Raw genomic sequence first — 15459 nt, forward strand, 5'->3', positions numbered from 1 at the left:
AAGGAAAGGAATCGACAGGTTGATGGATGTGCATGCATGCTTCTCCACGTTAGTGGGTTCCTACTTTTTCTCCCTTTTTTCTTTTCTCAAAAGAAAACAAAAACAAAAGTTTAACTTTAAACTGAATTAGATGGGATGGTTTTGTCCAAAAGAGGCTGACGTATTGGTGTTAACTTATTCGTTGTATGTTTAATATTGTAAATTGAATGAGAGGGGATGGTTTTGTCCCAAAAACTATTAATAAATTGTTGTTGTGATTTTCACCATGCATATTACCCTGGCTTTCAATTTAATTACTGTTGTGATTAAACATATATCCCCTCTTGAGCTTATGAACAAAAATGTAACTAAAATATACCAGCTTAAACACACACGTGAGTGGTAGGAACTCTCATCGTTTAAATAAGTGATTTAGGGTTCCAATATCAACCCTTCTGTACACGCTACGTTCCAACTTAATTAGTTGAAAGTGATTTACCCCTTAGTACTAAGGAGAGATAAATTTTTACTGTTGACAGAGTCTACTCATGCTTTAAAAATAGCAATATAAGTATAAAATATACAAGGTTAATATAATTTTTTGGTACTTTAAAATTTGGACCGATTTTGATTTTATTGTCTGAAATTTCAAACTCATGATTTTAATAATTAAAATTTAACTTGTCTTAAAATATTAGTACCTCAAAATGTAATGGTGTTAAAATTTGCTGAATTGTCATAAATAGTACTCCCTCCGATTCAAAATATAAGATAAATTTTATCCATTTATATTTATTAAGAAATTAGTTAAAATCAATTTAAAAGAATAAATATGTAAGGCATGTATTTTTTTTCTCTAAATATGTCCTTGTTAATAAAGAGAATAAGTAAAAGATATATAAATAAATTAAAAGAGAAAGAGAATATATGGGAGTAAAATTAAAAAAAAAAACTCATTCAATGCTTAGACAAAAATAAATGTTATGTTATATAAAAAAAAAGACCTTGTAGCAAAGTTTAGCTTATATTTTGAATCGAAACGAGTATTAAAGTGGTGATGTGGACTCATCATATGACACCTAACTAAGTCTTATATGGATAACAGAGAGAAAAAAACAAAAAAAAAGTCCTCAAAACATAGTCGTTTAGTGCCTTTTTCTCTCTCATTGATCTTTTGAGGAGCAATTCACTATGCTGTATTTTGAGAATTCATCCTCCTCTGTATAATTTATTATCCACACTAACTAGATAATGTCTAATGAGTATACGTCACTACTTTAATGCCATTTATGGCATTTCAACAAATTTTAACACTATTACATCTTCAAGAACTAACATTTTAATACGAATTAAATTTTAGAAACTAAAATCACATGTTTGAAATTTGAGATATCAAAATTGAAATGAATCCAAATTTTAGGAATAAATATTGTATTAACCCAAGGGTAAATTACATAAAATTTCCTTCAATTTAGAATCATATGCAAATAACCTCCCTAATTTTTAAAAATGTGATAATAAACCCCTAACTTTTTATAATTTATCCATATATATGCATAGACAACGATATGAAAATAAAAAAACGTGATATCATTAGTTGCTTGCATGCGTGACTATCAAAAAAATAAGTAAAAGATCATATATCAATTAATTGAAATATGCATACTTAACAAGTTTTCTTATATATTAATTATTTTGGCAGTCAAAGAAAAAATTAACAACTCAACCGACTAAGCTAGGTCTAATCTCTACAAAATTTAGTAGACAATAATATATTTTAAAACCTAGCTATTTTATACTTCAAGTAATTTGCAACCTTGTTTCCTGGGCCTATTTTAATATTATTAGACGGCTTTCCTTACATTAGAATTATATAGTCACACGCACCCCATTGCTTATAATCTCGTGACAAGTGTTGTTATCACCAAACCCTTTTTCCTAAAAAAAAAATATGAAAGTGACTTGTATTATCTCTAATATGGAGAGCAATATAATGTGCTATTAATAAATCAAATGGAAATAAAAATGATGCGTCTGTGGCGTCCAAAGTTTGAAATTAATCATCTTATTAAATTCAAAGATACGGTTTAGACACTTGTTTAATACTTTGCTTCTGAATGTTGAACAAGATCATCCAATGAGAATTTATTTGGTATATTTATAAGAGTCTTTTTTCATTTGAATGGAACGCATCCACATTATATGAAACCAAAACCCTATAATTTATACTAACATTTCTTAGCAAGAGGAACAACATACATACACATACATGTGTGTGTGTATCTATAAAATGAGAGACACACCATGTGTATTTAAATCAATATAGTTTATGTCTTCAAAATTAATGAAGAACACGGTGAGTTCTAATAGTCCCTGAAATCGAATATTCTAGAAGCTTATTCATTTCATTATAATACTATTGATTAGAATAGTGAAAATTACATTTAACTCTGCCGCATCAGTGCCAAAATTACTATTTGATTTTATGAATTGAGATGTCGCATAGCGCCTTTTTGCCATTAATTGAATTAACGGATGAAAAAAGAGTTTCAGAAGAGTTGAACTATTTATAATTTTTATAAATATTGTAATTACTATTCCTTCCAATTCTTATTATAAGCACTTAGTAATAACCTTAAATAATCTAATAAAATTGATTAATTTTTATAAAATATTACCGTCATTAAAAGCCATTGGTCAGAAGAGGTCGGTTACTATTAACTAGAAAGCTTTATGATTAGTTAGTCATATTAGATGGGAAAAAAGTTAATATTTTATACAAAATATATTATATTATAAACATGCTAGAAGTACGTACTCAACAATTAAGAACCAGATGAAGCATAACTTATATGTGTATATATATGTGTATTTTTTTTTAATGGGACAATTTAAACTATACATGCTCTCATATAAAAATAAGAGAAATTCCTCACAACCCATAAGAGGCTTGCTCAAAATAGAATTTGCAAGCTCCCTCGATACAAGAGGCAGTAGGTAAAGAGGCTTCGCTATTGGATACATGTGTGTGTATTCCCATTCATTTTTAAAATCCTATTCAGTTGAATATGTTAGAGGGCAACTTAATGTTAAATTTAGATGAACATCATATCTCTAGATGCTCAACTTTGCTATTGATTAATATGTTAACCAGGTGTTAATATCCATAAGGAGCACATTAAATGTCCAACAATTAAGACCAAAATTTTTTAAAAATTCTAAATATACTAAGATAAGCATATCATCCACAAACTAAATGAAGATTTCAAGATCAAGAAAATATATATCATAAAGTGGCCTCCATCTCATGGACAAGAAACTTGTGGCGGCGACTTGTTTAGTTGGAAGGAAAAATAAAATATGAAGAAGTAATGAGTCTAATGAGATACTAATCTTGTCATTTATTATTGTCTGGCCTCTAATAGCAAATGAAGATAAAAACAAATATTTCATACGAAGAACTTGAGCTTTCGATAACAGAGCTTCAATTACCTTTACTGATATTTGCTCTTTCTTGTTGGTATTTGCTCTCTTCTCGCAAGCTCTCTATGTCACTCGTAGCAAGAGCATAATGGGCTTATAACCCACAGGTATCAGAATCAAATTTGACTCTGATACCATGTTAGCTAGACAAATTAGAATTTTATTAATCAAGAATCAATATTTACAATAAACAAATTAATCATTCTAAAAGATAATCTACCCTGCACTCTTGAGGATCTTTATTAACCTATCTTTTGGTGAGAATTAAATTGTCTCATATCCAGAAACAAGCACTGCCATATAGTTCAAGTTTACAAATATAATGTTATAAAAATACAAAATTTTAAGAAAAGGTAAACTAACAGCCTAAAGAGCACTGAAGGTTATCCCCTTCAACTTTAAAATCCTAAAGGTCCTACAATTAAATATCCTAGAGGGCAATCTAGAGCTAAATCTAAATGGAAACCACATCTCTAGATGGTTGATTTTATTATTGATAAACGCATTAATCCAAATGTTAATCTTTATGGGAGAAACATTAAAAGACAAAAAATTTTGAGAAATTTCAAATCTTCTATGATAAGGGCATCCTCAATAGATTTAATGAAAATTTCAAAATTAGGAAAATTTATATCATCAGTGACAAGTATGGGAAGAGAGTGTCAAAGTAGCCTCCATCTTTTACATAAGAAACTTGTCGCAACAACTTTTTGGTTGGAAGGAAAGACAAAATATGAAGAAGAAACTAATAAGGTTCCATTTTCTTGTTATTATACAATGATATTTTTATAACCTTACTAATATTAATCTCACAGCAAGTGAGGATAAAAACAAATGTTTTATATGAACCTAAACCTTCAATAGAGTTAGAGGGCTTTGATTTCCTTCCCTCAAGCTCTTCCCATGTCACTCAGTTGTAGAAAAAGAGTGATAAACCCTAACTCACAGGTCATAGGATCAAACTTGGCTTTGATATCATGTTAACTAAATAAAAAAATTATCAATTAAGAATTAATGTTTACAAGAAACTAATAAACTCTTCTAAAAAGTGATTTACCCTAAATTTTCAGGGTATTCATGAGGCTAGAACCTATGTTAATTTTTTTTTTTTGGGTGAGGATTAAATTACCCCACACACTAAAACACGTTATAATAATACCTTTTATATAGAGTCTTAGTTAACAAAGATCTTAACTAAAATAAGATGTTAACCAAAACTAATGTGGGTTTAATATTTTCAACATATTCTTATATGTTCTTGATGCAACCATGAGTTTTTTCTTTTTTACTCTAGATAACAATGTTAGGTAAAAGAAATCGTGCAAGAAAAAGCAAAAGTATATGATATAGGAGACCTCTTCAGAATTCTGAAATTAGAGTCCATATGGTAATTCATATAGGTAAAGTAATCATCACATTTATTATCTTGTTATGATATATAATTTGAAGCAATTATCATATGTTATTTTTTATAAGAGTAATTATCACATGTCTAGAATGATTAAATTTAGAATCTTCTAATAATATTAACAAAATGATAGTTTGATAAATAATCCTTTTAAATAAGATTAAAAACAATTATCCAATTATTGACTTTACTGTATCTTTCACCTTAACAAATGATAGAAAAGTCTCGATAAGCGATAGAGGATGTATGCCACTATGCCTGTATGCCGGGGGGGGGGGGGGGTTATCATTCTTTTAATTTAACTTCCTCTTCGTTATACATTTCAACCATTAGTTTAAATTTTGAATGGTTTAAATTTTATAAAATTTTCATTAAAATATAAAATTATAATAAGTTAAAAATAAAAAATAATTTGTAAATATTAAGTTTAAACCTCTTTCAAATTTTGATCTGATGACTTGGATGTGTAATGAGCAAAACAGTGAGAAAAAAAAGTATGTCCTTTGTTTTGATGGATAACCAACATCAAATTGAATACTACTCCATCCCTCATTATAAGATCCTTTTAACTAAATTACGCAGTTTAGAAAATTAGTTAAAATTAGTTAAAAGTAATTAATATGTAGATAATGTAGTTTTTTTTCTAAATATACCTCTATATATAAATAAACGTGAAAGGGTAATAGTGAAATAAATAAAGAAAGAGAATGTATTAAATACATTAAATTAAGGGTAAAATAAGTAATAATGCATTAAGTGCTTAGACAAACTCAAAAAGAATCTTATAAAAGGAACAAACCCATTCAAAAAATTAGATCTTATCATTAGGGACAGAAGAAATGTATACACACACATATACTTCTAAAAGGTATAAGGTGTTTTATTTAGTACTCTTTATAAATCACATCATCAAATTTTTGACATGAATGAATTATTATTTTGCCTTTCATTTAGTATTATATAGATTGTTATTTTCTTAAAATCCATAAATATTAAATATGGGTAAAAATCATCATCAATCAACTATACTCTTAAAATCTTGTTATACCCAATTCATTTAAAAATGAGTCAGGTATGGCATTATGAGATTCAAACATATTCAATTAATGAGATTTGAATAATATCTTGATTGGAATTTGAATATATTAAATTAAATATGGAGCATTATAATTAAATCAGATTTCAACTGGAGGCTCAAATGAAAAATTTATTAATTAATTTTGGATTTAAATAATATCTTAGGTGGGATTTTAATCAAAATTTCAAATGAAGAAATTAATAATTAATTTTAAATTTGAATAATATTTTAATTGGGATTTGAATAATATCTATTAGAATTTCAAATATAAACAAATATGCTAATAGAAATTTCTAATTAAAATTGAAATGATGTTAAAATTTAAGACAAATTTAATGAGGTTTAATATTTTTTCTTTAACTAAAATATATTAGAAATGACTTATAAATAGAGTTGGAAAGCTTTTGTGTGTATGCATACCAAAATATATCCTTGAACAAACAAAACGTAATGTTTTCATTGGGACATGATGCAGGGAGATCTGCCAAAACGTGCTCGTGTTTAGAATTGCGACAATAAAATTATGAAATGTGATGAAAATTTTTTAAAATAAAAAAATGAGATGCAAATTTTTCTTGAAAGTACATTGTCAGGAGCTATGAAAGTCTAAAAGTTTTTGAAGTCTTAGTATCGCTTCGAAAGTTTTAAAAAATAAAGCAATTTTGCCCTAATCGTTGCCACAGCTAAATTTGACCTTTAGTTTGACTAAATTGTTTATGTGATAGCCGCATGGTACACTACCTCATCATCTCTCTCTTTCTCTCTTCCGCATAACCCTCATCTCATTCCAGAAAATTCCTCTCCCCCCCCCCCCCAGTCTTTTTAATTTCCAAAGTTGTGCATGACGCCGGTAAGAAATCCAGGAAGCCACAAGTAAGCGAAATAGCAAATCTAGGTGGTGTGTAACCTTGGCAAGAAACCCAAAAAGCAATCAAGGCCATCGTCACTAGTACAAATTAGTTTATTTTCATTCCCTATTTTTGTCTATTTTGAAAACTAGAGAAAAAAAAAAGAAGACCTTTATAATCATTTGTTATCCTGCGTGGGCACACATACTCATCTATTACATTGAGTAACAGACGAGTATGTAACAGATGAAAATGTCTTTTTCCTCTAAATTTTGCTCAGCTTCTTCAATCAGATTGCCCTAACGCACGCATCAACGCCATTCTTCTCTCTTCTCTCCTTCGCCACAAGCTCCTCTCTTCTAGCAGCTTGTCTTCTCTTCTCCCACAACCTCTCAACGTTCAACATGAACTAAGACTCTATATTCTCGCCACTTCTCGTCTTTTAGCAGCGACGGCCAGATGCCTACGACCTCTCCAAATCTCCATGAACATGGGTTCTTTCTTCCAGTAGCGATGGTGCATTCTTTTCTTCCAACAGTGAATTGACGCTCATGAGCTCCTTTTCTTTCATGCAAGATATGTGGGTTTGGGCTTTTATATTATGTGGATTTTATGGGTTTTGAGAGGGATGAATGTAAGTGTTGTGTGGGTGTGTAGGTTTTGGATTTAAATTGATTGTTGGTAAGAATTGCATTTAGGAAGTATTCAACATTGATTGGGTTGCATTTGAAGATTGAAAAACTTGGTAAACTTGTTTGAACCTTAATACATATAAGATGTTTATGAAAATGTCTAGGAGAGAAATTTGATTGGAATATAATAGTTAATTGAGTATTTTCAATGTTTAGTCTCTATGTTGAATTTTAGAAAGTTTTAGATGTTATTTGAATGTGTGTGTGTGTGTGTTGATTAGAATATAATAACTAATTGAGTATACTCAATGTTTAATCGCTACATTGAATTTTAGAAAGCTGTAAATGTTATTTGAACATATATATACGTGTGTGTGTGTGACTTTCTTGAAATGTGATTGTATATAACCATGTTTGTTAAAATGTTGGCTTATGCAATGGATAGCTTTTTTATAATTTCATTTTTATTATATGGTAGGTAGTAGTGTTGGGAGAGCTATGATTCAAACTATATTGGAAAGCTTGAGTTGAATATTAAGTAAGGTTCCACCAGTACTACAAATGTTTTTTTTTCATATTGAAAAGAATACTTCTCAATGAACATATTGAAAAATACCAAAACTGAAGTTAATCCTTGCTTATGAATCCCACAGGTCTCAAATGATGGAGTTAGCGTTGATTCTTCTATTCAATCTACTTTCATCTCTGAGACCATATTCTGTCCATAAGTTGTTTCGATATTCAAAGATATTGAAACTAAGGCTAAAGAAAATAATAAGTTAATATTAACCGACCGAACAATTAGCCTGCTTAATCTTAAACAGATAGATGGTATTTGCGTAGAGCTTTTCTTACACCATTTGTTATGATTCGCAGAGAAAGTTTGAAATTGAGGAGGGCGTGAATATGGACGTGGAGGATGAGGAAAGGGTTTTGATTTCCACTTGATTCATGCTTCCTAGAGTGATTAATCAGTTGTCAACAAGCAAAAACTTAAATTTCAACTCTGTCAAAAAAAAAATTTTCCAAAATGAGTATGACATAGTTTGCTAGTAAACTCGAAAATTGAAAATGGTATTTGAGATTGTGAAGAAGTTGAAAAATTTTGTGTGTTTTTAAAGGATTGCTAAAATTGTTGTATTTGATTGTGTTGGATTAAGCAGCTTAACTTAGTTCTGAATTGCTTTAGTTTTGTTAGAATTGAACTTAATTGGATAAAATTGTTATAATTAGTTTTGTTAGGATGTTTGGTTCTTTTTGCTTTAACTAAGGTAGATTCTCTAGTTTTAGAACTTTCTTATATTATATCATGATTAGATTAAGTTTGTATGGAATTAATTAAAGTGTTATTTTTGTATGGAAAGTATGACACGATGGATTTGGTTTTGATGAATTGCGTTGTTTGTAGTTTGTTTTGCTTTTGCTGAATTGTAGGTTGTAAAAATTGTTTGTGCAAATGTTGCATTACTTTTTTTTTTTTTTAAAAAAAAACAAGTATATTTGTTCGTTTGTTCTATCTAGAACAAATGAATAGGATGCCCATATTTGTCAGTTTTGACACAGACAAATATATAACTAGTATCTATGTTTTGCAGTGAACGTCACCCCATAAATAAATGAATATATGGCTTTAGAACAGATGAAAATTGCTTATTCATCTTACCCTATTTATAAGTTAATTCCAATATATTTCACATAGATCAAAGAAAATCTTAAATTTCATTAACTCTTATTTAAAATTTAAGAACTTTCTAATTTTATTTTTATTTAATATACATTATACTTCACGTAAATAAAATCAATATAATAATAAATGAAAAGTAAAACAGTATATTCATACAAAAAAAATTTCTCAATATCCTATATATAGGATTAAAAAACATCTTCTCCCTTTATCCTATAAATAAAACACAGAAGTATTTTGTAATAGTGCATCTTATCTGGGGACTGTTCTTCATCTTTTATGGACAAAGGAGTGTTACGGAGGGGGAGACGTGAGAGAGTTCTATTTTGAGATTCCTTCACCCTTCATTCCAGTCCTCGACACTCAACGAGCCGCCATGTAAATAGTTTGGTCAATGTCAAATTTAACCGAAATAATAGCCAGGGAAAAATTGTTACATTTTTTAAACTCTCGGGCTTTGAATGAAACCAAACTATGGTTTGGAGAATAGTTTCTGAAAAAAATAGATTTTGTGAAAAAGTGATTCTGAGAAGTGAGAGTGTTTTGATAATTGTCATAAGAAGCACTTTTTATATGTACAAATTATTAAAAAAAGTATAAGTTAATATGATAATTACCTAAAACATAGATTGCATGATATATTTTAATTTGAAGGAATAAAATTGTTAATAATATATTTTTTACCAACATAATTAATAATACATAAGATAATGTAATTAATAAATAATTAATATGGGTATATTTATTTATAAGATATAAGATTAAATATGTTTATAAAAAATTAATTATGGGGTGTTAAAGTCATATTATTGTTGAGATTTACTTTAATAGGCATAATCACACTCTGCAATTTGAGCCAGAAGCAGAATGGATTCACTTCTCCCGAAACCATAGTTTTAACCTAAATCATGGTTTTAGATAATTTGTGCCTGTTTGGATTTTTTTTTCCCAAACCATGGTTTGAGTCTCCAAATTATGATTTGGCTTGCTATCCAAACAGGTCCTAAGATCTTCAAAACTTCCGAACACCTATAACACCTAGTCATATAGTTGCGAAGGCAAATTTACACCTTATCTCAATAAAAAAATTACCTAGTATACTAGCTTGAATGGTACAACTTGTACAAGCATGTGGGTTGTATCTTTTTTTTAATCTGGGAGAATTACAATGAGGTCTTAAGTAAGGAAAACAATTGAAAAACAAGTCTCTGAGGTTATCATTTTCACTATAGGACTTGTCATTATAAGCTATTGAGGTTATTATTAGGATCTTTTAGTAATTATTTTTCTTCTGTAGGACTTGATTGTAATTCCCCCTTTTAATTTTACTAAATGAACCTAATTTAGAAAAGTTTGGCCAAATTGTTTATTAAAATATATTACCTCCTATCTTCAATATAAGATCTGGCTTAACTTTTAATTTGGTCCTAAATATAAGATTTAAATTCACTTTGTTTATCATATTTATCTATTTTTTTAAAGACAGGCTTTATAGTAGTTGTATAGTTAAATATTTTATCAAATGGTAGTTTTACGGCTAAAGTATACATTTGGCCGTTTAACTTTGTACAAAGTTTTAATTTGATTCCTTAATTTTAAAAAACATACATTTGGTCATTTAACCCTAAAATCATTAGGCTTTAATGATTATTTTTTGTAACAATCATAGATGTTTTGAAAATTAAACTTAATTTATTAATATTTGAGAATATTTTATTAACATTTAAAATCTTAATGTCATCATTTTTTTAAAAAAAATTTAAAGTTAAAGGACTAAAAGTATACTTTTTAAAATTAAGGGACAAAATTGAAACTTTGTACAAAGTTAAAGGATCAAATATATATTTTAACCTAATTTTACCTAATATATATGATTAATAAAAATATTTTAGAAAAGACAATACCTATTTATTATAAATAAATAAATTAACGAATTTTTTTAATCTATTTAAATTAATTAATTAATTTTTATACGAAGGATGGTTGTAATTTTTTCGGCGCCTGAAATACAAACGTGTTCAAAACGTCACTTTAATGACACCGAGCTGTTGTCAGGGAAGCCGAAGGCTGTGAGAAAGCCAAGACAGCAGCCGGCTTAGACGCAGCCGAGCCGTTTTGCGAAATATCTGTGTTCCACGACGAAACGGTCTAAAAACCGGAAGCTCACGGGCTGGAACCGGTTACACTGAAACACAAGAGAAGTTGCATTTGGAGTGCATTTGGGTTCATTTCATTCCGAAACCCCCCAGCCCCTAACCCCAGTCAGTTTCTAACCCTACATCGCACCCCTTGCTTGTCTTATTTATATGCGCCTCGAATCCAAACCCACCAGTGGGCTCGCCTTCTTCCTCCTTCCCCCTCGCTCTCTTCACTCTCTCTCTCTCTCTCTGCTTTTCCGTTGTAACTCCATGGATTCCAAGTTTTGATTTCGTCTTCCTCTTCTTCTTCTTCTAGTTTGATGGGTAAAGAGGGGGAGGAAGTAGTAGTACTCACAGATAGGGAACAGCATGGAGTCTTCGGAGATGTTATTAAGCAGTACTGTATAGATTGGTGCTGTTTAACACAGAATTGTTCCTTTTCATTTTCAATGGCTCCATTTAAGTGAAACCCCTCCCCTGACATCTTTGAGAAGATCGAATTTTAACTCGTTAACCTGTAACTGGATCAAAACGGCCCGATCTTTGTTTAAAGATCTGTGTGCAGAGTTTGTTGTTTTCTTTATCATCATCCGGTCATGAAGAGATCACTTGAAAGCTCCGATTCTTTGGGTGCTTTGATGACTATGTGTCCATCCACAGGTCTAAAGAAACCCCTTTTAATCTTTTTTACTTGCTTTGTTTTATGATTCAGAGTTCAGACACACTCACGGGCTCGCTTGTTTTATTTATTGTCTCGACCTTTTTGTGATCAACCGCACCCACACACATACGAAGTTTTCAAAAGCTTTTATAATTATTCAATTATGTCTGATTCGGTCCGGGTTTTCTAGAATTAGAATTTCTCATGTTCACCTTTTAATTTTCTTTTCTGGGTATTGCAAGGTCATCACTGTTTTGCTGACTATATTTTGTCTGGGTATCTTTATCAGATGAACACAGTCCGAGGAACAATAATCATGTGTATGGGAGGGAGTTCCAAACCATGATGTTGGATGGACTAGACGAGGAAGGGTGTGTGGAAGAATCAGCCCATTTGATGATGTCGGAAAAGAAACGGCGTCTGAGTGTTGATCAAGTCAAGGCTTTAGAGAAGAACTTCGAGGTCGAAAACAAGCTTGAGCCTGAGAGGAAGTTGAAGCTTGCTCAAGAACTTGGGTTACAACCTCGACAAGTGGCAGTTTGGTTCCAAAACCGTCGTGCTCGATGGAAAACCAAGCAATTAGAGAGAGATTACGGCGTTCTCAAAGCCAATTATGAAGCCCTCAAAGTTAACTTCGACACCCTTCAACAGGACAACGAAGCATTGGTCAAAGAGGTAAGAGATTATCATTATCATCACCATCACAGAGCACTTTAAATTGTCAGTTTTTCACAGGAATCCATCATTATTATTACTTTCTGGTTTCTGATATTTGAATTTGGCTGGTATGTTGCAGATTAAGGAGTTGAAATCTAGACTAAAAGAGGAGCACACAGAGAGTGATATTTCAGTGAAGGAGGAGATAACGGGGTCTGATTCCGAGGAGAAAAAGGTGGAACGGAGCAACCCACCACCAGCTGAAGCCTCCATTCTTGAATCAGAGTGCAAGGACTTGAATTATGGGTGCTTCAATGGAGTCGGGGCTGCTTCACTCATAGCCCAGTGGATCATTTCAAAGATGGTGGTTCTGATAGCGACTCTAGCGCAATCTTGAACGAAGATAATAGCCCCAACGCCGCCATTTCGTCGCCCGCAGCTCTTCAGAGCCACCACGTTTTGATGTCTCCGTCGTCGCCGTCGTCCATGAACTGCTTTCAATTCCAGAAAGCATACCAGAGCCAGTATGTTAAGATGGAAGAACACAACTTCTTCAGCGCCGAAGAAGCCTGCAATTTCTTCTCGGAAGAACCAGCACCCACCCTCCAGTGGTACTGTTCTGATCACTGGAGTTAAAAATAATAATTGAAAAGAGGTTTATTTGAGACTAGTTCAGGAGAGTATAGATGAGAGCTCTAGAAAATGGCAGGAAATTGAACTAAGGAGTTTTTAAAAAAAGAAAAAAATTGCATTAGCTGGAGAGTTCTCATTTTTTAAGATCCAAGTTTGAAAAATCTGTGTAAAGCTGGGGAAGGAAGCTCGTACGTGGGGACTGTGAAGTTGGTGCGAAAACGCTGACGAATAAGTCGTCCGGGAAAGGAGGGACCTGTAATGTGAAGAATAATAATGATGAGGATGATGATGATGATTAGGGTGATAAGTGGTAATTGTGAAATATATTTCCTGTACAAATAAAATATATATATTTTAATATTCATGGGTAAAATAATGATGCTTTTATCTGTTAAACCATGAACAACTGCCACTTTATTATCATTTAGCATCATCTCAAATCCTCCAAATTTAATCTTGTTTACGTAAGTAAGGTGATGAATGGAAATAATTTGGCGAGGAGCTTGATGAGGCCAAGTACATTTTCGCTTCTGCTTTCTGGGTTTGTCTTGTAATGTTCCAAGAGGAAAGTTGCAAGAGAAGACAAAATAGTACTTATAATGGCCATATAGGTCCCCTTTCTCTCAAATTGCCCAAGAATTCTTCGCATGTAATTCCCAACTCCAACCAGACTTGGCTTCCTGCCAGTCAAGATTAAAGCAACACTCCATGTTGCAGATCCATTCTAAATTATGCTTGTTTCTTTCCTCCATTTCCACACAACCATGTCGTTTCTTGTATAACAACTTATTACTTATATTAGAAACAATTTAACAATTACTATTATTATAATAATTATACTACTTCTTGTTTTAATTATAAGAGTCAGTTGACTAATTTGAGGAGATTAAGGAAGTAAGTTGAGTTAGTTATTTGTCCTAAATAGGTGTTGTCTTTTCTAAAATATTCTTGCTAATTAAGTGTATTGACTAGAACTATCATTGTTAGAAGAGTTATTTTGCAAAAAAATGTATAAATATGAGAGATAAAGTGGATTAGAATATTATATTTAGAAATAAAATAAAAATCAAACGGGGTCTTATATTAGGGATCGGAGGTAGTATGTTGGAATCATATGTGAGTAACATGCGAGTCAGCACAAAGAAAGTATGTCTCCTACTCGTCTGTTGCTCTTTTTTATAATGCAGGGAGATGAATATTTTGTTATCCTACTAATAAGGCATGTCATCATTTTTTTCATCACTAGTTTCTCATTTTATTCCTCACTATATGGTGGTGTATTTATAGTGCATTTAGCACTTTAAATCATAAAAGAGATGCCCTTTAATTTTTAAATTATTTATGTTTAAATGGAGTAAAGTTGAAAACTTTTTAAATTTTTAGGTTAGGTTTGTGTTTAAGTTTTTTTCCTTTTTGAAAGTGCCTTGATATTATTATACTCCGGTCCTTAATGTAAGACCCATTTAACTAATTTGATTAGATTAAGGAAGTTAGGTAACTTAGTTAATTATAAGAAAAGTGACACATTTTTCCTAAAACACCATAATCATCTTTTTTAATACCTCCTCTCCCTCTTCTATTTGATTATGGTTGAGGGAGTATCTATAGGGGTAATTTAGAGAAAATTGATAAATATGATAAATGAGTCTTATATTTAGGACCAAAACCAACTCAAGAATTGGGTCCTATATTAAGGACCGAAGGAGTATTATAATATATGAATCTACTGGATCAAGGTTGTTGAAGTAGGAAGGTGAAAGGCGAGTGGGATGGTGTTATTTTTACGAGAGGGAGGTGTATGAGAGTGCATGGGGGGAATACTTATCAATTGCTGTTTTACACTTTTACTGATACTAATGGGGGAAGGGTGAAGGAGAAGAATGCATGAAACTTGGGGAACGAGGAAATGGGATTTGAGAAAGGAAACGGAAAGGGGAGAGGAGAGAGAGGAAGGGAGTGAGTTATGAACTTACGATTCATTTAGTAATTAGTACTGCTACACTATTTGATGTTTGCTTTAACCAAATCGGACGCTGGAAAAAGAAAAAGACAAAAGATGATTAAAGAGACCGCGAGATCCAGGGGCCCTCCAAAAGGCGCGCCACATGATTGGCTCATACGTGTCCCTTTGTTTTCCGCCTTTATCTCCTTCCCTTTTTGTTCTCACCCTTTCCCATTACCCCATGCATTTTTTAAGGAGAAAAACAAAAACAAAAACTATTACGAGTATTAATTTCTAAAATAGCTTTAAGACAACA

At 31.3% G+C, this 15459-nt stretch overlaps 1 pseudogene; it reads left to right on the top strand.

Moving 5' to 3' along the window:
- The first annotated feature begins 11513 nt into the window (after positions 1–11513).
- Positions 11514–13624, top strand: LOC114712069 (homeobox-leucine zipper protein ATHB-6-like; annotated as a pseudogene).
- The last annotated feature ends 1835 nt before the right edge of the window (positions 13625–15459 follow it).

This window comes from Neltuma alba, unplaced genomic scaffold (assembly GCF_004799145.2).
Source record: "Neltuma alba isolate B1F8T4 unplaced genomic scaffold, ASM479914v2 tig00011331_pilon, whole genome shotgun sequence".
Lineage (NCBI taxonomy): Eukaryota > Viridiplantae > Streptophyta > Magnoliopsida > Fabales > Fabaceae > Neltuma > Neltuma alba.